Source organism: Peromyscus eremicus, chromosome 23, assembly GCF_949786415.1.
Source record: "Peromyscus eremicus chromosome 23, PerEre_H2_v1, whole genome shotgun sequence".
Taxonomy (NCBI): Eukaryota; Metazoa; Chordata; class Mammalia; order Rodentia; family Cricetidae; genus Peromyscus; species Peromyscus eremicus.
This window is the reverse complement of record NC_081438.1, coordinates 3,485,668-3,511,587: the sequence shown is the minus strand read 5'-3', so window position 1 is coordinate 3,511,587 and position 25,920 is coordinate 3,485,668. Positions and strand designations below refer to the sequence as shown.

At 53.2% G+C, this 25,920-nt stretch overlaps 1 protein-coding gene across 2 annotated transcripts in view; it reads left to right on the top strand.

Annotated features, from left to right (window-relative positions):
* The first annotated feature begins 278 nt into the window (after positions 1-278).
* The window catches only part of Cmklr1 (chemerin chemokine-like receptor 1), a 37,509-nt gene continuing 11,867 nt past the window's right edge, over positions 279-25,920 (top strand). Inside the window, exon 1 of one of the 2 annotated variants that reach the window (XM_059249379.1) lies at positions 279-566. The gene's annotated coding sequence lies outside the window, so the exon portion shown is untranslated. Of the gene's footprint in view, positions 567-11,797; positions 11,968-25,920 lie in introns of those variants that run through there. The other variant, XM_059249378.1, reaches the window with a different exon arrangement.

Below are 25,920 nucleotides of genomic sequence, written 5' to 3'. Positions count from 1 at the left end.
CACAAGAGGGGCAGGAATAGCATTCAGTGATAAGGAACAGCAGACGCGAGGGCGTGGAGTTTGAGACAGCCCCTAGAGGGGGCAGAGATAACCAGCTGCAGGTCTTCAGGTTGGTCAGCACTTACCCCTCAGCAGCCTGGTTTCAAGGTTCCATTTGCGGTTCTCACTGTGCTCCTGGCCAAGGGGCGGGTCATCCCTAGTAGGCTGCTACCACCGGGAGCGCAGCCTGGCTGGCAGGCGCAGCCTCCTCTAGCGCCCCCACTCCACACAGCTGGCGCCCCCGCCCTCCGCACGCGGTTTCCTGCTCCTCCTTCCTCTCCTAGCTCCAGCTGTTTCTCTGTCTGAGTTCTGTCCCTGTCCCACACAGAACTCTGGACAGAGTGAGGCTGTTAGGAGGTTGCTGGGGGTGCTGTGCTCCGCGGGGCTCAGAGGAAATCTTGCATGAATGGATGAAATGCTTCCAAGCAAACAGCCCCTACCAGCACAGCTGTGTGACCCGGAGAAAGAGGCCAGTGCGCGAGCGGCCTGAAGCAACAGGACCCCCCGAGGGGGAGACCCAGGAGAAGGTACTGCGCTTGGCTTGGAGTCCTGCAGGGGCCGGGAAGGGGCGCACCGGCGGGGACCGCAGCTCTTCTCCTAAGGTGGTGTGTATCCAAGTTTCTAGGGTTGAATCAGACCCGAAGAGCGATCCTGGTGCTTGTGAAAACCAGCGTGGCTGTCGCAGGTCCATCCTTCCCCGAAACCAGCTTGAAGGCAACTTGTGCCACAGGCTATCTACTTCAGGGTCTCCGGGTTCTCTCCAGCATGGACAGTTTGGTGGCTGCCGGCAAAGGTTGTCCTGGGACAGATGTAACTGCTGTCGGGTCTACTTCTGATTTTGTTTTTATTATTGTGAGCAAGCGGTTCTGCCGTGGACGCTTTATTGGAATAGTTGTGCTCTGTGTATTGGTCCTGTGGATATATTTCCATAGGTGGAGAGGCCTCGTGAGTGTGTGTGTGTGTGTGTGTGTGTGTGTGTGTGTGTGTGTGTATTGTCCAGATGTGAATACAGAGGGAGTAGAATGTGGGGTCCTTGAGACAAGGTCCCTTATAGACCCAGAAACTGGCCATTTTAGGCAGCCTGGTCACTAGGGAGCTCCAGGCATCTACTTGTCTCTGTCCCCCAGTGCTGGGGTTACAGGCACCTGTGGCCATTTCCAGCTTTTTACGTGGGTGGTGGGGATTCGAACTCAGGTCTCATGCTTGCACAGCAAATGCTCTTACCCAAGGAGCCATCTCCCTATGCCTTCACTAGCTACTTTAAAATAATAGGTTTACACTGGGTAGTGGTGGCGTACACACTTACACCCAGCATTCAGGAGGCAGAGGCAGGCAGATCTCTGCGAGTTAAAGGCCAGCCTGGTTTACATAGTGAATTATAGGATAGCCAGGGCTACATAGTGAGACACTGTCTCAAAAAAAAAAAGGTTTATTTTATTTTTCATTATGTATACATGTGTCAATCTCTATGTGGGCTTGTGCATAGGAGTGCAGGTGCCTGAGGAGACAAGGGGCGTCAACTTCCCCTGGAGCTGGAGTCGCAGATGGTTGTGAACTGCCATGTGGGTATGGGGAATTGAACTTGGGTTTTCTGGAAGAACAGCTGGTACCATCCAAGCCATCTCTCTAGCCCCTCACTAACCATTTTAAGAGGTATGAGCTGTCTGCTGTGGCAGTTTCTGCCTGCTGACACCCCCTACGGCATGACATAGGGGTGCCGTACCACGAAGCCCCCCCCTCCCCATGGCTATCTGCCCCTACCTGAGACACTTCCACTTACACCTCTTTATTTTTTGATGCAGGGTCTCTCGCTGGAACCCTGGGCTCACTGATTAGGCTAGACTGACTGGCCAGGGAGCCCTGTGGATCCTCCTGCCTCTGTCTCCTCAGCACTGGGATTACACATATGTATCACCACGTTTAACTATGTGAATTCTGGGTATTTGAACTCAAAGTTCTCATGCTGACAGAGCAGGCCGTCTGTCTCTCAGCCACGGAGCCATCCCCTGGCCTCTGGTTTTGTAGAGTGAGTGGGTCTGTGACTCACTTGTTATCTCTCAGACTCTCTTGTGTAAATCTGCTCTCCCCCGACCCACCCCCATGTTCATGTTTTCCTATTGATAGCTAAAAGTTCTTTGCGTGTGGAAGACAGGAGCCCTTGGGCCAAGCTCTGCCTTGAAAGCATCACATCCTTCTGTTTCCAACCTAGGGCACTTACAGCACGGGGGCCCTGGTGCAGACACAGGGGAGGCACGTGAGAGTTTGATGTCCTGCGCAAGTGGCTGAGAAAGGGCAGGTCTCGGGTCTGAGGCCACACAGTGAGGAAGTGGTGGAGGATCTCTTGTGTTTGCCCTGTGTCTTAAGAAAGCCCCGATTCCCCTTTGCCTCCCCCTCCTTCCCCTTTCCAAGGGGATCTGTGGTTCTTGCTTCTGTCAAGAGAAAGGCTTGATCGTCCCTGTGCCTCGCTGCTGTGGCCTGCAGGGTTCAGGCTGTGGAAAAGGCTGACTCAGCATTCTCTTCTGAAAGGTTTGGCTTAAACTTCTGAAGTGTCAATCATGTGGGAGGTCGAGGCGTTATCTCCGAGAGCCAGGGGTGGTGACTCTGGACTCCCCCAACTCTTTGAGGAGTAGATGAACCCCACACTGGCCCCTTTCTAGCTCAACCCTTCTGGTGGAGAAGTCTCTGCACCCCGCCCCTTCACAACTCCTCCCATACTGTCTTGTAACTATCAATCATTTTGTCTGTCTCCTAGCAACCTGGGACTCCCTAGGCCACAGCTCAGTGTTATATCCCCTGGGTCCTCCATGCCCTGCATAAGAGCTTATGTGCAAGATAGTGTCCACTGTGTCCACAGAGAAGCTGGGCCACAGTTTTACCATCTGCAGAATGGGCTGGGAGAATGAACTGTCGTCCTGTCTCTTAGATGTTTGATTATGAACGATGGCTTGAGATGGTTTTTTGGACTCTACCATGGCCACGTGATGAGGGTTCTAGTCACACCCCCAGTTTGCCGATTAGAAATCTGAGGTCCAAGGATTCCAAGGATAGACTGCCATAGATTCCATAGGTTTCCACAACCACAGAGGTGGGTTTATGCTTCAGTTTCCACATCTGTAAGATGGGGTTCTGAATAGGAGCTACCCTGTAGGATTTTCACAAAGGTGAAATGTCATAAGACCCGAAATGTTTAGCAGACGATGATCCTCTAGGCTCTGAATGCCACTTTATATGTCCACGGCACTCAGCCTCTGCCTGTGTCATCCATCCATCTGAGCCGCATAGAGGCCAATATGGTGTGTGTGTGTGTGTGTGTGTGTGTGTGTGTGTGTGTGTGTGTGTATGTGGAAGCCAGGGATTGACCTCATGTGTCATTCTCCAGGAATCATCCACCTTACTCTTATTGCAACCTGGAGCTTGGTGAGTAGACTAGACCAGTGGCCACCGAGCCCCAGGGACCCTTCTGTCTCCGCCTCGCCAGCACTGGGGTTACAAGTGCACACTGCCACATCTGGCTTTCACATGGGTGCTGCTGGGGTTCAAACTCAGGTCCTTATGCTGAGTTGGCAAGTGCTTTGCCTACTGAGCCATCTTCCTAGACTCTAACATGGATTTCCTCACAGATTATTAATGCCCAGGTCACATTAGTGTGAAGGCAAATAACATCTAGGTCCTCTTCCCTGAGTCTCAGATACCCGTGCCATTGTGACCATTGTGACTACAAGGTTCTGGGTAGGTCCTGAGCTTGGATTGGAATAATGGTGGAGACTTCTTCTTCTTCTTCTTCTTCTTCTTCTTCTTCTTCTTCTTCCTCCTCCTCCTCCTCCTCCCCTCCCCTCCTCTTCTCTCTCTCTCTCTCTCTCTCTCTCTCTCTCTCTCTCTCTTCGTGTGTGTGTGTGTGTGTGTGTGTGTGTGTGTGAGAGAGAGAGAGAAAGAGAGAGAGAGAGAGAGAGAGAGAGAGAGAGAGAGAGAGAGAGAGACCAGAGCAGGATACTGGATACCTTCCTCTGCCACTGTCCACTGTATCACTGTGAGACAGGGTTTCTGACTGAACTAGCAGCTCACTGTTTTGGCTAGACAGGCTGGCTGTCAAGCTCCCAGAATACTCATCTTTGCCCCCCAATTCTGGGGTTACAGGCACACACAGTCATGCCTAGCTTTTAAGGTGGGTTCCTGGGATTTGAACTTGGGTCCCTAAGCTTGTAGAGCAAGCTTTCTCACCCTCCTAGCCACCTCCCCAGCCCTCATGGTTATTTCTTAGAGCGTCTTTGTCTATGAATCAGGCTGTCTGAGGGGGAGCCCAGGGCATCTGTGTGCCAAACGGATGCCTCAGAGGCTTCGGTGCTCTTCATACTTCAGAATGGCTGACCGGAGCACTCCAGTGTTTTTCTGTTTCACCCTCTGCCCAGGTTTCTGATGCTTTGCTGTGTGTTTGAGTTTCCTTTTCCTTCCTAAGCAAATATCCACAGACCTCTGTGAAGCCACATGGTCTGTGTCAGCAGCTGAGGCCAGGAGGCTGCGTGGAGAAGTGAAACTCTGTCTTATGGGACACAGCATGTCTGATCACACCGGTTCCCCCAGGGTGGGGGCTTCGCAGTTACTTTAAGCTATAGAGAGTCCCTTTAACAAGTAGACAGAAAGATGCAACCTAAAAACCAATAAAAAAAAACACCATTCCTCCCTCAAACAGAAGGACGGCCTACCAGAGAAGCCCCGTGGCTCTGCAGGGTGGTCTGCAAATGGCAGACCTATTCCCAAGGATCAAGAGATACATGTTGTAGATGTTTGCTGGACTGGTGTGGTCACAGGAGAGGCATTCCCATTGTCCAGTTATCACTGTTTTCCCTGCAGGAGGAGACACGCACTGTGTAAGTTTGTGTGAGCTTCAGGAACAAATAGACCCAAACACACTTACTGTCCCAAATCCAAAAAGACAACACAAGCAGGCAGTTCTTTTTATCTTCTGGTTCTCTCTCTCTCTCTCTCTCTCTCTCTCTCTCTCTCTCTCTCTCTCACACACACACACACACACACACACACACACACATACACACCTTTTTTTTTTTTTCCATAAGTCTTATCATATTTCCCAGGCTGGCTCTAAACTCCTGGGCTCAAGTAATTCTCCTGTCTCGGCCACCCAAGTGCTTGAGATGGCAGGTGAACAGCACAATGCCTGGCTTAAAGAAGGTATTTCTGAGTGGAGGGCCCCCTGCCCTAGTGAATCAGTGACCCAGCTTGCAGCTCCACTGTCCACTCTGGTGGCATTTCTGTGGGCCCAGTGGAAGATGGGAAAGTGTGAAGGTGTTTGATGGTCTTGGCTGGGAAGCACTGTGCATTGCTTCTGGCACATTGTTTCCAGCCAGGTGCGTTGCAAAGGATGCTGAGATTTGTAGTCTGGCGTGTTGCAAAGGATGCTGGGATTTGGCATTTTGGTAAGGGCTGTTCTTGCCCAGCCACTGCTATGTCCGGGTCAGGAGAAGGGGCCTTTATGGACAGCTTACTGTCCTTGACATGAACATGGTGGCCCCCTCGGCTCTCTTCCCATCTTTATTTGTTCTCACAGGGATGTCAGACCACTACGCTCACAGCAACTCCCAGGTTCTCAACTTCTAAACATGGATCCCTCTGGAATGTAGGCAATGGCCGTTCTCGCTCCCCTTTGGAACGTAAACTGACTCTGTACTGCATTTAAGAGTGGACCATTTTCACACCCATTCTCTCATTGCTTCCTCCCACACCCTGTGACAAAAGGCCTCAGGTTCGGACGACACCTTGTAGATGGGGAAGAGAAGTTCAGAGAGGGGAAGGGACTCACTCAAGGCCACACAGCTCATAAGAACTGCAGTTGGAACTCAGAAAGCCTTGATCGTGCCTGAGGATCCCATTGCACGTCGGAGCAGTCATAGGTGCGAGTGCATACATGCCTGTAACTGTGTGAGTGTGGTTAGGGTGGGAATTTTCTTGGCTGGGCTTCCTTGGGGCTCAGCATAAAGAAGTGTTAGTTCAGGATCATTGTCCGAGTGCCCCGGATGGCAAATCCCAGAACAACTGTCCCAGACACAGGCCACGCAGAGAAGGGACAGTGCATGGAAGTGTCATGGCTGAGGCTGTAACTGGACTGGGCTCATGGTGCTGCTGTGGGTGAAGTGAGGAAACCCTGGCAGAGTGAGAAGCCAGAGTGAGTCAGGTGTGAGTTCCTGTCCTTCGGTCCCTGGAGCGGGGCAACTTGAAACAGACTTTTGTTCATTCACTCAACAAACGTTTACTAGTACCAACTCTGTGTCAGATGGAGCAAAGCAAGACTCTTTCCTCCTAGGAACCTGCGTGAGGTAGTTACATTGTTACCATTGAAGTGAACAAAGGTAGTTACATTGTTCCTATTGAAGTAGGAACTTTCGTGAGTTAGTTACATTGTTCCCATTGAAGTGAGCAAAGGTAGTTACATGGTTCCCATTGAGGTAAGCAAAGGTAGTTACATTGTTCCCATTGAAGTGAGCAAAGGTAGTTACATTGTTCCCATTGAAGTAGGAACCGTCGTGAGGTAGTTACATTGTTCCCATTGAAGTGAGCAAAGGTAGTTACATTGTTCTCATTGAGGTAAACAAAGGTAGTTACATTGTTCCCATTGAAGTGAGCAAAGGTAGTTACATTGTTCCCATTGAAATGAACAAGGCAAGTCTTCCTCCTAGGAACCTCTATGAGGTAGTTACATTGCTCCCATTAAAGTGTGGTGCTGATTGGCATTCCAGGGGCTCCTGATGGGGTTAGGATTTGGGTTCTTGTTTCCCACAGGAGGATCTTTCTATGCTACCTCTAAGAGGGAGGCACTAAGCCAGCCCTGGGATGCAGGGAAAGGGCCTGTTTGTGACAGCCACTTGGTGCTGCTTGTTATTTCTGGTTTCAGGCAACAGTGGGACACCAGACGATTTATTTCTCTTAGAGTCTCAGCGTTTTTGCAACAAGGGTCACAAGTGAGACTGGAAAAGGGTGGTGCTACTCGATGGGACTGAGATGCCATGGGTTTCTATGGTGCTGTCAAAGAAAGAAGTCAGCAGTTGGCAGTGGCCAGTAACCCCAGTGTCACCTGCTTCAGAAGTCAGCTCCCAGCCTTACCCCTTGGCCTCCTCATTCCGGCTGTGGGACCTAATACGCACGGAGGGCAGAGCACAGCATGTGCCTCTCTGAGGAAGCATGGGCTTTGAAATGCTCTTGGGCAGATCTGAGCAGCCTTTGGCTCCAGTCTGGGCCCTGTGTCTGGGCTCTGGTGGGGGTGCCTGGATGTCCTCTGTACTCATGCTGTGGAAATGCTGGAAGTACCCATAGCTGAGTCAGCAGGGCTCAGGATCACTTCTGCTTTCTCGGGGTACAGGTTCTGAGATCTCAGCCCCGGCTGGTGATGGGACAGTTCTTGTGCAAGGTGGTGGGTGGTCAGGGAGACGGATGCAGAGAACGGCGGACACACCTAGCGTCCCCCTGGGGCTCAAGGATGACAGGGGGTAGTGAGTGCGTGGGGAGAGGCTGCTGAGCACTGGTGGGAGCAGGCTCTGAAGCTGCAGGCCTGTATGCTGGCTCCGTCTCTTCCTGTCAGAGTTGTTTAGGCTGCCCTGCTCTCAGTGAGTGGCCCAGGGTCGCAGTGAAAGACAGATGCTCATCCCTGTTGCGTGAACTTGTCTGAACAGTTTACAGAGTCTGAGGCCCTTTGTGAGAGAGGGATGAGTCCTGGTTGCCTTTCCGTTACTGTGACAAACACCCTGACCAAAAGCAACGTAAGGAGAAGAAAGGGTTTATTCAGCTCCCAATTCCAGGTCACAGTCCATCACGGAGGGGAAGTCAAGGCAGGAACTCAAGCAGCCAGTCACATCACAGCCATAGTCAGGAGCAAAGACTAAAGCCGTCCTTGCTGCCTGCATTCTCTCACAATGGGCTGGGTTAATTAACAGTCAGGGGTCAATTAACTATCAGGACAACGGCCCACAGAGGCGCTCACAGGCTAGCCTGGCCTAGGTAATTCCTCATGAAGATTTTCTTCTCAGGGCTGAAGAGATGGCTCAGCAGTTCAGAGCGCATCCCACTTTCTCAGAGGACCTCATGTGGTTCCCAGCCCTCACACCAGATGGCTCTCAACCACCTGTAACTCCAGCCCCTTTGGCATCCAGTACCTCTGGCCTTGGGAGGTGCTGCACATGCACATGTAATTAAAATTTTAAAACAAACAAAATACCCCAAACTTTCTTCCTAAGTGAGTCTAGGTTGTGTCAAGTTAACAGTTACACTAACCAGCTGGTAGCAAGTGGATCAGCTTCGGGATCACATCCCCACCCTGTAGGTGGAGTTTCTCTGTGTCAGCCGCTCCCAAGTAACCATTCAGAGACTTACTATTAATTGTAAGTGCTCGGCCAATAGCTCAGGCTTATTACTAGCTAACTCCTACATTTTAAATTAACCCTCATTACTCATCTACCCTCTGCCATGTAGCGGTATCTTCTCTCAACATGGCATATTCACCTTCTTCTTTCTGCATCTCTGGAGACTCCTGAGACTTTACCCTTCTTCCTCCCAGCATCCTCTGTGTCTTGTTGTCTCACCTATACCTCCTGCCTAGCTACTGGCCAGTCAGTTCTTTTATTAAACCAATCAGAAGGCAACTTGGCAAAGACACATCTTCACAGTCTACAAAAAGATTGTTCCATAACACCCTCCCCCCATATTCTTGTAATTTCCCCATTAATCACAATTGTCAATTGACTTTTTGCTATGAGAACAGGTGTGTCGATTCTGGGGGCCAGGATGTGGACCTCTTTGAGGGACTATCTATCATTGCAGGCCACCCTGAGGGCAACCCAAACGTTGAGAGGTCTGGGCCATTTCTCTTCCTTATGATTGGCTCTGAGGATGCACCATCCACCCGTTTGGCAAAGCAAGTGTGTGCTTTTTTGACCAAGAACAAATTGTTAACTGCATTCACACTGATGTCTGCCAGAGACACTTGGTGGCCAAGGGCTGTAGGAGCAAAGAGGAGATAGCTTTTATGGGAACAGCAGGAAATAAGTCCCTAGACAGGAAGCCTGCCTTTGAGCTGGGTTCAAAGCATGAGCTGGCCTCAAGTTGCCCGAAGGAAAGTTGGCAGGAACGGGAGACTCGAAGCAGAGCAGAGAGCACAGATGAGGAGTGGAAGGCGTGTGGTAAAGTGGTCAGGGAGCAGGGGGAGTCTGCAGGCTCTGCGGGGCCTTGAGGGCCCCACTCACTTTCCTGGGTAGCCTGACATGCTCCATTTTACCAGCATAGTGTACCCACCCTTTTCAAACTCGGTGCTTAAATTTGAAGTTGTGAAAATGGAAGATTCCAGACAACCAGAACTAATTGAGTTTAAAATTTGAAGTCTGGGGCTTTATGTCCTGGGTTGTTCTGCCATAAACTGGGTGGCCAACTCTTACTGGGGGTGGGTAGGGGGTAGAGCTGCAGGATGTATGTGTGGGGACACAGGCACAGAGGAGGGAGGTGCTGGGATGGTGTTAGAGAGGAGGTTAGGGTATGAGCCCTGATCTGCCTGTCATGTTCGGTGATTCCCACCTGGCAGACACATGCTCTGCCACACATGCTGTGGCCACACAGGCCTGGCTGGCATCACAGGGTCCTGTGGAAGGGAAAGAGGAGCCACTCTCTAGGGAACATGGGTACATTCAGTCTCTTTCATGACATCCCCAGACTCCCAGGATCTGGGTCATGGAGAAAAGGGAGTCAGTCTTTCCAGGATTGTCTGAAGGGACAGCTGCCTCATGGCCCAATCCCTACCCAATCCCACTTCCTTCCACCAAGGTCATGCCTTGGGACTGTTCCTACAGTGTCTTTAAGACACACTCATGAGAGAGGGAGGAAGCAGCACATGGTCCTGCTTTACAGCCAGGGAAACTGAGGCCCACGTAAGATGTGTGCTTATTCTTTCCTCTGCCCCCTAACTTACAACATCTTGATGATTGAAACACAGGGCATCCTCATGTCTACACCGCAAGCCACCACTGGCCTCTCAGACAGAGCCTGGGGATTGTGGTGGTTCTTCCTCAGCACCCTCTCTTCTTCAGCAGGAGTGACAGTGGGTGCTGGGAGGGGAAGGTGTTAGCTGGGCTGGCATGGGAGATGTGAACTTTACCCTATCCTGGAGTGTGTGACAAGATGGATGAGATCGTCAGCATCCGTTGAGGGTGCCTCTGTTTCCCCATCTGAGAGACAGTTGTGACAATGGCTTGGGAAGATTTGTGGAGAAAAAAAATCATCTTTTAAAAATAACGAATTAATTAATTTTATTTTCTATAGTCCATTCAAAGAGGTTGGAACTGGGCAGGTGGAATTCAGCCAATCACATCAGTAGGGAAGCAGGCTGCTGTCCCCTGAGGTCTTTGCTTTGGTTATTCGTTGGCTCAGCCTCGCTGTTGGTATCTTTGTTACTGGCTGGTCCTTAGCCACATGGGTTTGGGTAGGCAGGATGCGGTAGGCAAACTGAACCCCCTTTCAAAAGGAGAATTCTCTAGAAGCTGAGGCAGTGGCTCTGTGTTCTTAGGTGTTTGGAGGGCCCCGGTAAGGCAGCAGGTGGCTGGCCCTCTAAGATGCTTCTGGAAGCACCTGTATGGGCATCTGGCTTGCCCCTGGGGAGGGGAGGGCCTGCTTGTTCTCCCTGGTGTGAAAAAACCGGGGGCCCCTCTAGATCTTGGACTCCTTAAGGCTAGGGTTCTGGGCGACTTCTCCAGAGCAGGATGCAGAGGCATGGAGTGTGTGCATCGCCCATCTTGGCGACTCCACAGCTACCTATCCCTTTTTACTCTCCCTCTGCCCCACTTCCTCCCCTCAGGCACATGTCTGCCCTCAGAGGAAGGGGTCTGGGTGGTCCCTCCCCTTAGCAGCTGGCTGTGGTGAGACCCCACTACCAGGCTGTGGGAGGGAGTGTGTCTCCTGCCTAGTGCACAGGCCCAGCAGCCCCACCTTGTATCCACCACATCCTGGTGCTCAGTAGACACTGGGTGGCTGAGCGAGCCAGCAAGCCTGACAGTAGAGGTACACTTGGGGAATAGGATCTGGGGCATCACTGAAGCCTTCCCTCTCCCTCAGGGAAGAACAAACCTTAGCCACAATTATTGTGAGGGCATGTGGTGTTTTATTTTGAAAACACATAACATTATTTTAAGGGTGTGTGTGTGTGTGTGTGTGTGTGTGTGTGTGTGTGTGTGTGTGTATGTGTTTGTGCAGGCATGCATTGAACAACTTGAGAATTCTGCATTCTTCAGAACAAGTCCATGTGTTTTAAACATCAGTGTGGCTTTTAGGCTGCACATGATATGGTACATTCATGTCATCCCAGCACTTAGGAGGCTGAGGCAGGAGGATGGGGAGTTTATTTGAGGTCACCTGAGCTCCACGGTAAAAGTCTACCTCCAAAAAAGGTACAGAAAAAAAGGAAAATATCTTGAGGCCTCCATAAGCCTTTGGGCCAGCTCTGGGGGGTGGGGGTGGGGGTGGGGGTGGAGACTCAGGCTGGCCTCCTGTCACGTGATTGATGGGAAACTTGAAGGAGAGTTACCCTGTGGTCTGAAGGAGTCCCCGGCAGGTAATAAGCCTTCTTCCTCTTGCCTCCCCTGCGGAAATAGGGACAGAGAGAGGCTAGGTGATTTGCTCAAGACACACAGGGAGTGAATGGCCTGAGTCAGGGTTCAAAGCAGCCTTAACCACAGGGCTCACAAAGGTGTCACTTTGGCAGGTTCTACTTGTATCTGTCACCTCACATCTGTGGCAAGGCAGATGAGATCAGTTTCCTGGACAGCGAAGAATTCTTCCTTCAAGAGCTGGGAGCCTGATAAGGGACAGAAACAAGTAAAAGAACATTCTTAGAAGTTCTACTGAGGACCGTGGCTAAGACACCCATCTTGGATGTTCCCAGAGGTAAAGACTGAGATGGGATTTGGGTGGCCTCTATGTGTTGAGGGGGTGTCTCAGTCAAGGTCCTGGTCAGGATGAGCTAATTTTTATTTAAAAGTGGACCCCTTTTCCATTGTGAATTTTTTCTTTTAAATTTAAAGCCGTCGTGGGAAATCATTGTTTGATTAGGGAGTTTGGGGGCACTCCTGAGTTTGGGGGCCACCCCTCTCTCCTAAATTTGCACTCCAGGCTAGCATCTCACTCACCCAGCTTGGTGTGTGAGTGGATGTCTTAGGGCATTTTCTGTTGCTGATTACTCCTTACTGAGGTCTGGTGAGTGGCAGGAGAGGAGATTTTAGGGGCTCACCCTCAGCCAAGGCAGAGAACAGTGAGATCCCTAACCCTGTTCAACAGTAACAGTGATAGGTCTGGGAGGTGGCTGGGTGGGTAAGAATGCTTCCTCTGCAAACATGAGAATCTGAGTTCATATACCCAGCACCCATGTAGGAAGCTGGGCATGGTTGCTGTGCCTGTAACTCCAACACTGGGGGGCAGAGACAGGTGGGTCCCGAGAGTGCACCGGCTGGCCCTGCCTGTACAAACCAGTAACCCTCTAATTTGGTGAGAGACCCTTCTCGCAAGGAAATAAAGTGGAAGGTGATAGAAGAAGAAACTTGGGGTCCCGCTCAGGCTTTCTCACACGCATGTGCAGGGTTGCACACCACACAGTGCGAGAGCTCCTAACACCCACCCTGTGAAGGATGTGCTGTCACTGCTTCACTTGGGGACACTGGCACAGAATCCAAGCTCTCCCGGGGGCTATGCGGCAGAACGGGCCCTGATGCCATCTGGTATCACCATGCTCTGAGTCTGGCTTTGCGACTCCATTCCTGCCTTCTCCATCTTTTAGCTGTGTGCTGTTGGGCAGCTTGTTTGGCCCTCCTGGGCTTCAGTTTTCTCTCCTGAGGGGGTCATTAGGGCTTTTGGGAGGCTGAGGACGAGTGAGGGGTGGGGAGGAGCGTGAGGGTCCAGCAGTGAGGGTCCCAATGTTTCAAGGGTTTTCATGTCTGGCTCCAGACCCGAGAGGCCTTGGAAACCTGAACCAACAGAGAAGTCACAGCCAGGACTTTTGGCAGGGGGACAAGGGAGCAGAGAGAGGGACAAAGGTTTCTCTGTCAGCCACTCGGGGCCTGTGGGGAGGCCTGATGGAAGAACTGTGAGTGTTCCAAAGAACAAGACTCCTGCCCAGAGGCGGGCTGGCAGTGTGGCCTGCCAGGGACCGCTCCTGGGCCAGGCTGGAAGATTCCTCTGGACTCTTCTTGAAGGGCTTGGGAAGTGGCTCCTTCCTCCCTCCACCCCACACCCAGGGCTATCACTGTTTTGCTTTAGAACCAAATAAAAGTGGAATGCAACTTGAAGTTGGCAGCTGCCAGGGAGTCCTTGGTACAGCAGGTCACCTCTGGACCACCATCCCTCTCTGTGTACTCAGGCTCCAGCCTCAGGCTCAGGAACGGCACTGGTCACCTGCCCTCTGCAGAGGCTGCCTCTCTAGCCCCCACGATACTCTGTGAACCCCCACCATCCAGCTGTCTCCCTAGGGTTGCCTAGGGCCCAGGGATCCATCCATCCGGGCACTGCAGCTCTCTTGTTCTCTGTGGCAGCTCAAGACGCAGTGGAAAACTGTGGAGACCGAGGGCCAGGAGTGGACTAGCTCTCACAACCAGAGAGAGAACAGGTATTTCCGTGACTGGTGCTCTAGGTGTGGCCGGGCTGGGTGAGGACCACTTGGCACTGGAGGATGCTCTTCGCATGGTTTAAAACAACATGGCTCTACCAAGGAGGGCCAGCCCTGTTTCCTCATGATAAAAGTTCCTCAGGGATGGGGAGGAGAGCTCAGTGTCAGAGTGCTTACCTAGCAGGGCCAAGGCCCTGAGTTCCATCTCAGCCACCATATATCAACAAAAATGAAAAAGAAAAAAAAGGGTAACATAAAAAGAAAGCTTAAAGTAACAAACAAACTCTGGTTAGACGGAGTGGAGGGCTAAGGATTCAATTGTAACATTGTAACACACACGACAAGATTGCTTACAACACAGTGACACTAAGAGACTAGATCAACTGCCCATCCAGGGTCACGTCCCAAGAACCCATCCCCAGGGCACTGGTTATTGAGAAGCCGGTAAAGCTAACAGTGAAATGCTATGCCACTATCTAGAAGGAGGGCCTGTGTTTTACTATCTCCCAAATCTACTGTTGGGTAAGGAAGGTGCGTGTATCTTCTCTTTTATACAAAGTGTGTGGGTGGTGGTGGTGGTGGTGGTGGTATCAGGAAAAACCTTTGTAATTACTCCGAGGCTTCAGAACGATACCCAGTAACCTAGTCCGGGAGCTGGGTGCTCTGGGATCAGATGGACGGTGTTGTGAAGAGGTAGGACCTTTTGTCCTAACTCTTTACAGTTTTACATGGTTTGAGCATCTCTAATTGGGTCGAGTTTGAGGTCGAGCTTGAGTTGTGAATGGAGACCCTCTCAGGGAACATCAGTAGCAAATGTTTCGCTTTGAATGTGTATAGCAAACTCCCAGACCCGTGGTCTCTGCTACCTGTCGGGACAAGCCTGGGATTTCGAAGTACCTCTACTCGGTCCCAGCTCTCTTTGGTGTCACAGGGGAAGGGTCCTTGTGGGCTTATGTAGGAATCACTCCTTCGTCTAGTTCCCCATCCTCCTGGTAGCTGCGATGGGCATCTGGTGGCCTCCTGTGGGCCAAGCTGACGTCTCAGCACAGATCTGCTGCCTCCTTCCCACGGCAATCTTGAGACCCAAGCCCTTGGTAAGTGCTTTCAGGAGAACGATGTGTCCTCCTGGCCCTCCTCAGTGCTCACTTCCAACGGGCGGGCGGTGGAGGCTTCTAGAGAAGTCGGTGACCCCCAAGCTCAGTCTGGAAAGGCCTGGTGTGTCTTAACCCTCTTTGTCTCTGCCAAGACTTTCCCAAACACTGTCCCCCCACTCTGTCACCACACGGCTTGCGTTGAGTAATACCTCTTCTGAAAGAGGCTGCAGGTCAGGGCAAAGCCACGGCCTTATGTGCAAAGGGCCCCGGGGTCCATCTCCAGCGTTGCGTAAGTGAATGAATAACAAACAAACCACAGCTTTTCTGTGACATCATCCAAAACCCTAGATGAGTTCCCAAGGGCTCCTCCTCTGCCCAGCACAGGGGCTACCCTGTTACCAGTGGCTCTGTCCCCCCAGGCCAGAGCCCAGGCCACTCCTGCCCGGGTCCTGGCTCTCTTCTCTGATCTCACGGCCTGCCCCTTAGTCCCTCTCCCTCTGGTGCCTCTCTGCCTTCGTTTTTCTTGTCTTGGTGTCTTGTCTCTTACCCCTAATTTTTCTCCATCACTTCTTTCCCCCTTCGTCTTTCTGTCCCTATAGCGGTGTCACTGGCCACCCCCTTGCTCAATTCTTTTAGCTCCTTGGTGCCTGCTCCTGACTGTGGTCTCCAGTTCCACCAGGCCCCTGCCCTGCACGAGTCTGAAGCAGGGAGGACTGGTTCTCCACTTCCCTGGAGCCAAGGGCAGGAGAACCTTGAGGACAGTGGCCAGTGCGGGCACCAGGTCGGGGCACACCTGAGGTTCTGCAACAGTCTGTCCTGCATACCGTGATGCCTTAGGGCTGCGTTTTTATGTTGCAGTGGGCCCGTCAGTTACTCAGTGGGCGGTGCGGAGGTTGTGACTTTCTTCGTGGAAGTCGACTCCCCTTGAGACAGATGAGGAGCCAGACTGGGCAGCCTCTCGGTCACCTCACAGCAGGGGGCTAACTGGACTCTTCCAGTGACACAGATGAAATAAGTGTAGACCAGAGAGGCCGAGTCATTTGCCCAAGGGCCCACAGCTTGTGGACCCAGGTGGAATAAAGCCGATTCTGAAGGGCGGGGGATTCGGCAGCACCTGCTTGAGTGGTCATAGGAGCCCGCAAGGTCATCTGCCTTCCTGTGAGCCAGAGTCTGGTCTTTACCACTAGAACACAGAGGCAAGGAGGAGGGAGCTCTTTCTGTGCAGAGTCAACTACCACGAGGGGCCTGGGTGTCTCCTCACCAGGTGCCCAGCACGTGGCTGCCTTGGTGAGGAGCTCTCCGAGTCTCGGTTTCCCTATCTGTCCGGTGTGGATCACAGTGCCTGCCTCTTGAATTATTGCTGGAACATTAATGACTCAGGATGAGAGCTTGGCTGGAAAATGAGGCTAGAGAGACCAAGCCTGGGTGCCATGAGAGGGAATGAAGTACCACAGTGTGGCTGCGGGAACAACAGATGTAAGTTGGGACTGTCCGTGGCAAGCGGGTGTTCTTCAGGGAAGCCACAAACCTTCTTAAGTTTATACGGTGAACCATATTAATCACCAAGGAGAGTGGAGACCACAGGGTTGGCCCAGGCTGTCCCCCACCAGCGCAGGCTGTCAATAGTGTGCCACTCATGGATGCTGACATCATCAGGACATCAGCACCGAGAAGCAGAGGGATGCTGTTCTGACACTCTTGGGAATATTCTAGAAGTTTCAGTTTTAAGCCAGCCACACATATCCCGGCTGGACTGAACATTTCCCTGGTACATCCAGGAGAAATGGCTTTGTTGAACTGATGTTTGGAACCTTGTCACCTAACTCCGTATGGTCAGTCTCTCCTGAGATACCCCAGGCTGGGTGTGGTTAGGTCCCCAAGAGCCCTGTCCCACAGCCCGGGCAAAAATGTTCTGATCTTAATGGCAGGAATCCGCCTCACTGTGGTTTGGACTGTTCAGGGCCAGGACCATGTGACCTGGAAGCTGGCATTTCTTCCCTGGCTAGGAGCCTCGGAGGTGGAGGCAAGGCCCTTGTGAGTTTCGGTATTGCCGTCTGGTCTGTTTCCTTCTCAGACCTGGCTCATGGTCTGTTCCATCCAGGTCCTCTTCCTTCTTTCACTCTTACTTTTAATTTATGTTCCTCCCATACAAACTTCTCTTTTGAACGCTCACCCTCTTCTGAACTGAGCCAGCACCCAAGCAAACTGACCCACGGGAGCCTACCGTCCCAACCCCGCTGTGCGCCCCGCCCTCACCCTGCCTCCGGAGGGCTCGGGGTGGGCCCGCTGGCCAGGGCTGGGGGTAGGAGTTAAGAAGGGTGCCGAGGAAGTGCTAGCTAAGGTCAAAGAGAGGAAGTGGTCAGTGCCAGGATGGGGAGGTGACGGGTGTGTTCTGGGTGTCTCCAGGGACTTGAACCAGGCCACTCAAGTTCAGAGTAAACAGAGAAGAGTTTTCAATGACTCAGGAGTCTTACTACAGGTCCTTCTGGTTGGGACTCAAACTGCTAACTGACCCCCCAAATCACCTCTCTGCAAGCTACCAGCCAAAGGTTGTGTATTAAACTGACCCATTCCAAAGATGGCGTCCTGAGATACCCTTCAGTCCTTGCAAGGAAGGGACAGGTCATACCATACTCTCTGTATGTGAGGATGCACGAAGTCCTAAATAGATGTGGGGGTTGGTTCTATGACGCAGAATCATGGCGACTGAAGGCCAGGTTGCCTCTAGATAAGGGTTTGTGTGTGTGTGTGTGTGTGTGTGTGTGTGTGTGTGTGTGTGTGTGTGTGTGTGTTTTGTTTTTATTACTCTTTTTGGAGATATGATCCCTCTTTAGAAGGCTTGGATGACCATGCATGGCTTATGAGATGCTAGAGGTGAGGTCTGGGGATTCATGCATGGTTGGCAAGCACTCTACCATCTGAACTACACCCCCAACCCTGGGTCAGGTTTGCTGCCATCAAATGAGGCTAGAGCTCATGACACTGAGCCTGGTGACCCCCTTCTCCAACATAAAGGTGGCAGGCTTTCACCCCAACGCTCTTTGACAATGGCTCTTGGGAGTCTTGAATTCCCTTTGGTCCACAGCCAGCATTTTGTTCTCTGATGGTGTCAGGGCAGGGTGAGGGGGCCGTTTCCCTAGCCAGAGCCTTCCCAGGTCAATGTGTGGGCTTTGCCTTGGAAGAGGTAACGGAGTGGTGATGGGAGGGGGGTGGCAGACTGCCCCTGTCCCTCCTCCCCAGAGCCTGGGAACAGGGTGGGACCTCACACTCCACCACCCTGGCAGCAGTGACAGCCCATTTGTCACTGCCTGGGCCAAGGCCAGGGAATTCTCATGAGCTGGACTGTAGCTGAGGTGCCTGGGGCAGGTCAGAGCCCTGGTTTCTCTAGTGTTCCATTGGGCTGTAGAGGCTTCTGCAGCCCTCTACTGGCCTTGGAGCCTGTTTGAAGACAGCCCTATGAAGAGATGGGTAAGCTGGGGTCACTGGAGGTTCTTGAGGTGTTGGAGGCATACTGAGATGGCAGATAGAGCAAGGCCAGCCTGGGAACAGGGCAGCACCCGACAGACGAGCCACAGAGCAGGGCTAATGGACTGTTGTCGCTGATTTTGTAGGGTCTTCAGAGTCAGGCTGCCCCCATTCAAATCCCACTGCTGGCCCTTCCCGGCTCTGTGGTCTTGGGCCAGAGCCATTTCTGCTTGGTGCCTCAGTTTCCCCTCCATCCTCCTTTCTTCTAGTGCGGATCCCACCATCCACCCAGGCATGCATTTTTAGAAAGGTAGACACCCTCTATTTGCGAGTATCCATGGCTCCCTACTGCCCATGTGATACAGTGGGAGGTCCTGTGGGGCACTGTAATGTGAGTCTCTGCCATCTCCCTCACTCTGACCGCATTACCAGGCCTCTGTGACCTGTATACCGCACCCTCCACTGGGGTATCTTCTCCATCCAGTCTGGCGAGTGATTAACACCCTCCAGAGGCTCCTGCTCCTTGCTTTGTGCAGAGCCAGGACTGACAAACATGGTGGCCAGTGGGTTCAGACAGGAGTCGTGGAGAACCAGTGTGTAGACATTTTTCCCTCCTACGGAGCCCCACACCTGCTTAGGACAGAGGCAGGCGGGCAGGACTTGGTTCTTCTCTCTTACCCTCCCTTGCTCTTCCTTCCACCGTGGTGGAGATGCAGAGCACATGGCGTCATAAATCGAAGCTTTCTTAGTGCCCCTGAGTTGAGGAACAATGGGAAGAAATGGAGACTGCGGCCAGCTCCACCCCAACAGTAGAGGCCAGAGATGGCAGTTGGCTGGAGGTCTGGACTTGGGACAGCATCTTGTGACCCTGACCATTTGTCTCTGAGGGTAGAGACTTGGTCATCCCACCCCAAAGCATCCAGCAGGGTGGTGACCAGGTGCTCACTTGCAGCTTCTCCATGGGTTCCTGGACCCGTTCCTGCCTCCGGGCCTTAGCACTTCCCAGAATGCTCTTCTACCACATGGCTCCCCATCCCTGAGCTCATGTCTCCACTTCAATGTCAGCTCCTCAGAGAGGCTTCCTTGAAGGCGCTGTCTGAGCCAGCATTAGACCCTGGGTTCCTCTCTCAGTCTGTTCACAGCACTTCAAGTATGATTATTCTTATTTAAATATGCAGCATCTGTGAGACGCTTCCAGGGGTCAGTGCAACTTCCTCTTGCAGGACGCCCCACGGGGCAGGAGCTTCCCTCTCTCTTGGTCTTCAGGTGCAGAAACTGAGGCTCTGAGAGGTGTGGGGCTGGCCCAGGTGACACAGCAGAACTGGGACTCAACCCCACGCAGTGTGCCTCTGAGGCGTTTGCCCTGTCATGTATTACCTCTAGTGTCTGTCACTCATACCCAAGGGTAGCCATGTTCTATTCTGTTCTCTGCTGTGCCCCAGCACCCTGGTCCAGCCTGGTGCACAACAGGTGCTTGGTGAAGTGAGTGTTTTCTGGAGGGAGCAAGAGGTGCAGAAGGTCCTCAGAGCCCAGCCCAAGGTCAATGACATCGCTTTGGAAGTTTTGGAGGCTTGAGCTTGTCCGGGTGAGGCTCACTCTGGCCCCCAGGAGGAACTCTGTCTCCTGACCCCTCCCTGGCGGAGGTGCCGAATGGAGCATTGTCCTTTACTGCCACCACCTGGGGTCCTACCCAGCCCACTGCCTGCCATGCAAGAGCCAGGCGTCCCTGGAACACAGTGGCCACCATTGTGCAGCCAACCAGGGCCCCAAGCTCAGACTGCTCAGGCAGCTGGAGAGGACTGGGTGGGGTGGGGCCCCTAAAGCAGTGAGCTCCCAAGGAGCTGGTAGGAAGTATGTGGCAGCGGCCGCATGGGTGACCACCCTTTGCTGTCAAAGCTACACGGGGCTGGGACACGGCTGTCCTTGTCTCATTGTCCACGGCCTGTTGAGATGAGCAATAGAGATGAAGAGCCCGAGGCCCAGAGAGGTGAAGCAACCTGCCACACTGTCACACAGCCCATCTGAAAAGGAAACTCGGGGGAGGAGTCAACCACAGGGTGGGAACCCCCATTCTGCCTGTTCACCCATTGCTGGACAACTCACGGAAGCTCATTCTGTGTGAATCTTTGTTTTTCAACTGTGAAGTGGGGATAAAGGGCTAGTGATGTTGATGGAGACCCACAGAGGTGGCCTGCTTTGCTGAGCCACTACCTGGCTATTTTCCCTAACTGATCTGTATGTCCGAAAGGGGAAGCCGAGTCACAGGTTCAGGATGGGTAGCCTGGTCAGCCTCCCCTTATCACTATGGAGGGCAGACTGGCAGCCCAGTCTGCGTTCTGTGTGCTGAGCATCTACTGCCCACTCTTTCCTGCCGTACTCACGGGCACCCTCAGAGGGATGGGGGGTCGTTTATAGAGTCAGCTCAGAGAGCAGAGGTGGCCGGTCCACACCGAGAGCTCCAGGTGACCTCTGACCTACCTGGTGTGGCTGGCTCCCAGCCGCAGACTCCTGGCCACTCCTGCAGCTAGGAATGCACATTCTAGTTATCTGGAGCCAAGTCCTGTACTTGGCAAATTAATTTTGAACTTCACTGGCCTAAAACCATTGTCATCTCAGGGGATTCCCCCCCCCAATCCTTTCCTCTGCACCCCCTCACTGCTTGCAAACATTTTATTATTATTTATCTCATGAATGATGGACTAACATTTCTGAGAGGCAAAGTAACTTGCCTAGGACCACACAGCCGGGAGGGAGCCATAGGCTCTTTTAAGGAGCCATAGCACTTTATAGCAATTTACTGGGGATAGACACTTGGCCCAAATATAGTATCAAGCTGGACAAGAGCCTATGAAATCATTGTGACTCCAAGGAGTCAGGCATATTTGTGGGTTTGTTTATTTTTGGGTTTTTTTTTTTTTTGAGCCAGGGTCTTGTTAAGCAGCCCATACTCTACCACACCCAGCTAAGCTATTTCTAAGGACATTTACTAAGTAAGGCCAAGGATAGAGAAGAGAAAGCATTAACTGCAAATGTAAAGTGGCTGCAAACATGACCACTGTCCCACAGCCTGGGCTAGACTCTTAGACGGTGCCTCTCGGCATTCCAGCACATAGTAGGCATGCAATAAGATGCACCTAGTAGGTTGACTGGTATTCATATTGAATCCTGACTTTCTGGGCTCCAATGAGTGGCCTGGGGTGGCGGGAAGGGGTGGGGGGAGTAGGCTCTGAGCAGGGCTAAGGGGCTTGATAAGGTGTCCTCATTTGTATGATAGATAGGACAGGAAAGCATGGGGTTAAACCTTGGAACCCTGGAAGGGCCCAGTCTGCGGGGGGGGGGGGGGGGGGCGGGGGGCTCACTCTCCTGTCTCCTGCTGGAGGGTTGTGGGAACTTCCTGCTGGTATCAGGGAATTCTGCCCCCAGCCCAGACTGAGCAGCCCCCACCATGAGTACCCTGTGCATGATGCTTTGCAGTCACACTGTGTGCCCCACTCAGGGAGGCTTTTGTTTAGATGGGGGTCCTTGGCTAGTCTAGAACTCACTATACAGCCTGGGCTGGGCCTTGAACATGTGGTGATCCTCCTACCTCTCTGCCTCTTGAACTGGGATTACAGCTGTGCACTTCCATGCCTCTATGGGGATTCTCCAGGACACCCTTGGGGGTAAATGCAGGAGGGCAATGGGCCAAAGACCCAGCGCTTGAAGACAGGCTCTGGGGCTCGTAGAGTGAGTCACAGATAATCTGGTGGAAAGCCAGGCAGTGGTGTGGTGTTTGGGGGAATCTCCCTTCTTCTGTGTCCACCAGACACAAGAGGCGGTCTGGGGTCTGCTGGCCCTCTGAGCGTGTGGGCTTCTTCTGCCAATCCTCACAGAGTCCTGAGCTCAGGCATAGTCTCCCCCGCCCCCCCAAGTAGAGACGCCTGTCTCCAGGCTTTGGTGTGGTGACTCAGAGAGACCTAGTGCGGGGGTGTGGGACCAGAGAGGAAACTCTCTCTAACAGAACTAATTCTGGCCAGGGCTGGGAGCCAGGCCTGTGGCTAGAACATCTGTGTGATTTCCAGATACCTGGGGCCCCATGCACCGTAGCCCTTAAGTGATTCTAGAATCATGCACAAGAGCTGAGAGGCCCCCTTCTCTGCTCTGAGTAAATGGGACTAACCATCAAAGACAATCCAGTCTGGAGTTGTTCAGGCTGGGGAGCCTGGGAAGGAAATGGTGTGTGAGCCTGTGCTGGTCACGTGGCCTCTCTGAACCTGTGTGGGCAAATCTGTGACATAAGGGTAGGGCTTCCCACTAAAGCATAAGATGTAAGAGGTTCTAGGTCCCAGGCTCTGGGTACATGGTGCACATGATAGCCCAACTCTCACGGCTTAGAGAGAGTCAGTCGCCCTCCCTGGACCTCAGTTCCCAGCCCGGAACAACCTCTGAGGGACTTCTCAGTTCCTAACAGCCCTTTGGAGGCTGAGAGCACTAGAGATGTGGCTGAGCCATCACCCAGCTGGACTGTCAGCTGGGGCAGTGGGAGATGGGGACAGGAGCCAGACCAAACACACAGGCCATTTGGAGATGGGGAAGGGTGTCCAGTTTCCTCCTGGGCTCCCACGCCCACACCCACTGCCCTGATAAGGCCCTTGTGTTTGTCCGAGGGCTGCTGCTAGAGAGGTCAGCATCTACTCAGAGGTAGAGGGGGAGAGGGAGGGAAGGAGAAGAGAGGGAGAGAGATGGATAGAAACACAGAAACTAAGAGAGAGAGAAACAGCTGTCTGAAGAAAGGGCCAGGTGCACGCAGAGGTGAGAGATGTAGGTGAAGGGCCTTGGGTTGGCTGGGACAAGGGCCAGGGAGGGAGTGGGGAGGGTGTTTGGGACAGGGAGGGGGAGACAAAAAGAGGCAGAGAGAGAGAGAGAGAGAGAGAGAGAGAGAGAGAGAGAGAGAGAGAGAGAGAGAGAGCGAGAGCGAGCAGAGGAGGGACAGGCAGAGAGTCGGATGTGGGTCAGGGGTACAAGAAGGGACAGAAGCAGAGTGGAAGACAGACAGACATCTGCTGCCCAGATGTCTCTTGGCCCTACCATCCTCCTCTCATGGGGGTGGGAGGGCACAGGCCAGCGAGGGACAGCAGATGTGGAGCTCTGGCTTCCTAGGCAGCACAGACCTGTACTGCCACCTGCCACTCACCAGGTATGGTGTGTGTGTGTGTGTGTGTGTGTGTGTGTGTGTGTGTGTGTGCGCGTGCGTGCGTGCGTGTGTGTGTGTGTGTGTGTGTGTGTGTGTGTGTGTGTAAGCTGCTGGCCCCCGGCCCCAGCCTCAGGTGCCTCAGGTGAGGTGGGGACCACTAAGTGGGCCGAGGATGGAAGAGACATGTTCCTGTCTGCTGTGACTAGTCCTGTCCCAGCGTCTACCCCGGTTCCAGGAAGCTGAACCCCGTGTGCATCCTTGAAAGATGGGGGACAGTGAGCCCCCTCTAAAGGGCATGTCTGCAATGTGTGGCCAGAGGCATCCCTCACATGGCGGCTTTAGAGGCAGAGCCACCGGAGGGAATCACAGGACCCGTGGCATCCATCCGGTGGGGGTTCTAGGAGGTTCTTCTAAGGCCAAAGACAAAGGGTCCTGGTGTATCTTGGGGAGGAGAAACGGATATTTTGCTGGCCGTGGGTTGAAGCTCCCACCCACCTCTTCATTTCCTCCCAAGCCAAGTGGTTAATTGGATGCGCCTTTCTTGATTGAGTTTGGGCACATGACTTAGATTTCTTGTGCCTCAGTTGCCTTTTCCTGCTCCTGTGTGTGATGGCGGCCAGAATGTAGCAAGAACTGTGCATATGTTAGTGTAACGAGGAAGAAGGCGATGACATCCGCCCTAGGGCTTTGTTCTCTGTGGCTGGTAAAACCAGATGTGGATGTGGGCAGGAACAGCCATCTGCCTGGGGGCCTTCCTGGTCCTGCAAGCCTTGGCTTGCTGAGGACATTCTGATGTGGGGACACCCATCAGCTGCCTCCCACTAAACTGTCCCTGCTACTTCCCTTGGGTCACCCCAGCCCGGCAGAGAAGGCTGATGGGTCTGGCCCTGGGGAAGGCTTGTTTAGCTTTCTGCCTGCTAGCACAGCTTGGTTGTGGAATCAGTGACGGGGGCGTCACCCAGAACCCCAGACAAGGGTTTGGGGTGTTTGTTCTTAGGAGGTTTTTCCGGCCCTCAAGAAAGATGAGGAAGGTGAAATCCTCTGCCTTCACGCCCAAGCCTACTGCCTGCGGCCTCTGTTCTGTCACAGTGTCCTTCAGGCCTCTGGGCCTGGCTTCCCATGACTGCTCCCCCTGAGTGCTCTCCCTGAATTCTCCCTCCTGAGTGATCCTACGCAAGTGCTCCCCTCTGAGTGCTCCTCCCTGAGTGCTCCTCCCTGAGTGCTCCTCCACCAAGTGCTCCTCCCCACGTGTTCCCCCTAGTGCTCCTCCCAGAATCCTCCCCTTCCAAGTGCTCCTCCCTGAGTGCTTCTCCCTGAGTGCTCCTCCACCAAGTGCTCCTCCCCACGTGTTCCCCCTAGTGCTCCTCCCAGAGTCCTCCACTTCTAAGTGCTCCTCCCTGAGTGCTTCTCCCTGAGTGCTCCTCCCATGCAGCTGGTCCAGGGTGGGTCTGTGGGTCACAGGGTCCCTGCTGTGTGCTGCTTCTTTGCATGAGTTTTCTGTGGACTTCCCTGCTCCGTGGGGTTCAGTGGATCACAGCTCCGTACAGTGGCTCAATATCCCAGGGTGGACACTAGGCCCCCCTTTCTCCCGCCCCCTCTCCCATGATGGGCATCCAGGACCTCCAGCACCCAGCCTTTGGCAGAGGCACCTGGGTCCCCCCCCACGTCCCCAGAGCCTTGACTGTTTTCAAGCACTGGTCTCCGGTGGACTCTTACTCCCAGCACCTAGGACCTGGGGCTTTCTTGGAGGACTGACAGGTGGGGAGCACCTGGGATGCCGGTGGTGGGAAGGGTGGACATAGGCAACCTTCTGGAGCATGGAGCGTGGCCTGCACCATTCCCACAATATGGTGGTTCACACTGTGTGGGTGTGGATGAGCCCGGGGAACCCTTTGTACGATGCCATACCTGGCCTCCTCTGGCTCCCAGCCCTCTGCCCCACTCTCCATCCCAATTTTCCTGGACTGCTTGGCAGACATCCCCTCTGCATAGGAATCCTCACTCAAGCGTTTGTGGAGGAAGACACACCTCCTTGCGGAGCCAGTGGACTCTGTGTGCCAGGCTGTGGAGGACTGGCTGGGTGTTCACTCAGAAGCTGTCACTGGCCACCTCAGCTCCTGGACGCTTGAGGTATCTCCAGCTCTCCAGGGCTTACCACAACATGTCATGTCCTTTCCCTGGCGCTTCAGTGTGTGACTTAAGGACCTCCTTGTCTGAATTTCACCTGTTCCCAGTCCTTGGCTGTTTTCCTGTCGGGGTTGCCCGTCCCGGGATTCCTTGGTCATTCTAGATAGCCATTCCTCTTTGGAGGTAGGGTTTTTCTGATCATGCAGGGGGGTGTGTGGGGTCCTTCCGTAGTCATGTCTCATCACTGGGAATTTCCCATCCCTAGAAGCAACTTAAGCAATGAAAGGCCCAATTCAGTTTATGGTTTGAGGGGATATAGTCCTTGTCGGCAGGGAAGGCATGGCGTCCTGGGCTCCGTCGGAGGCAGTAGAGGCTTGAGGCAG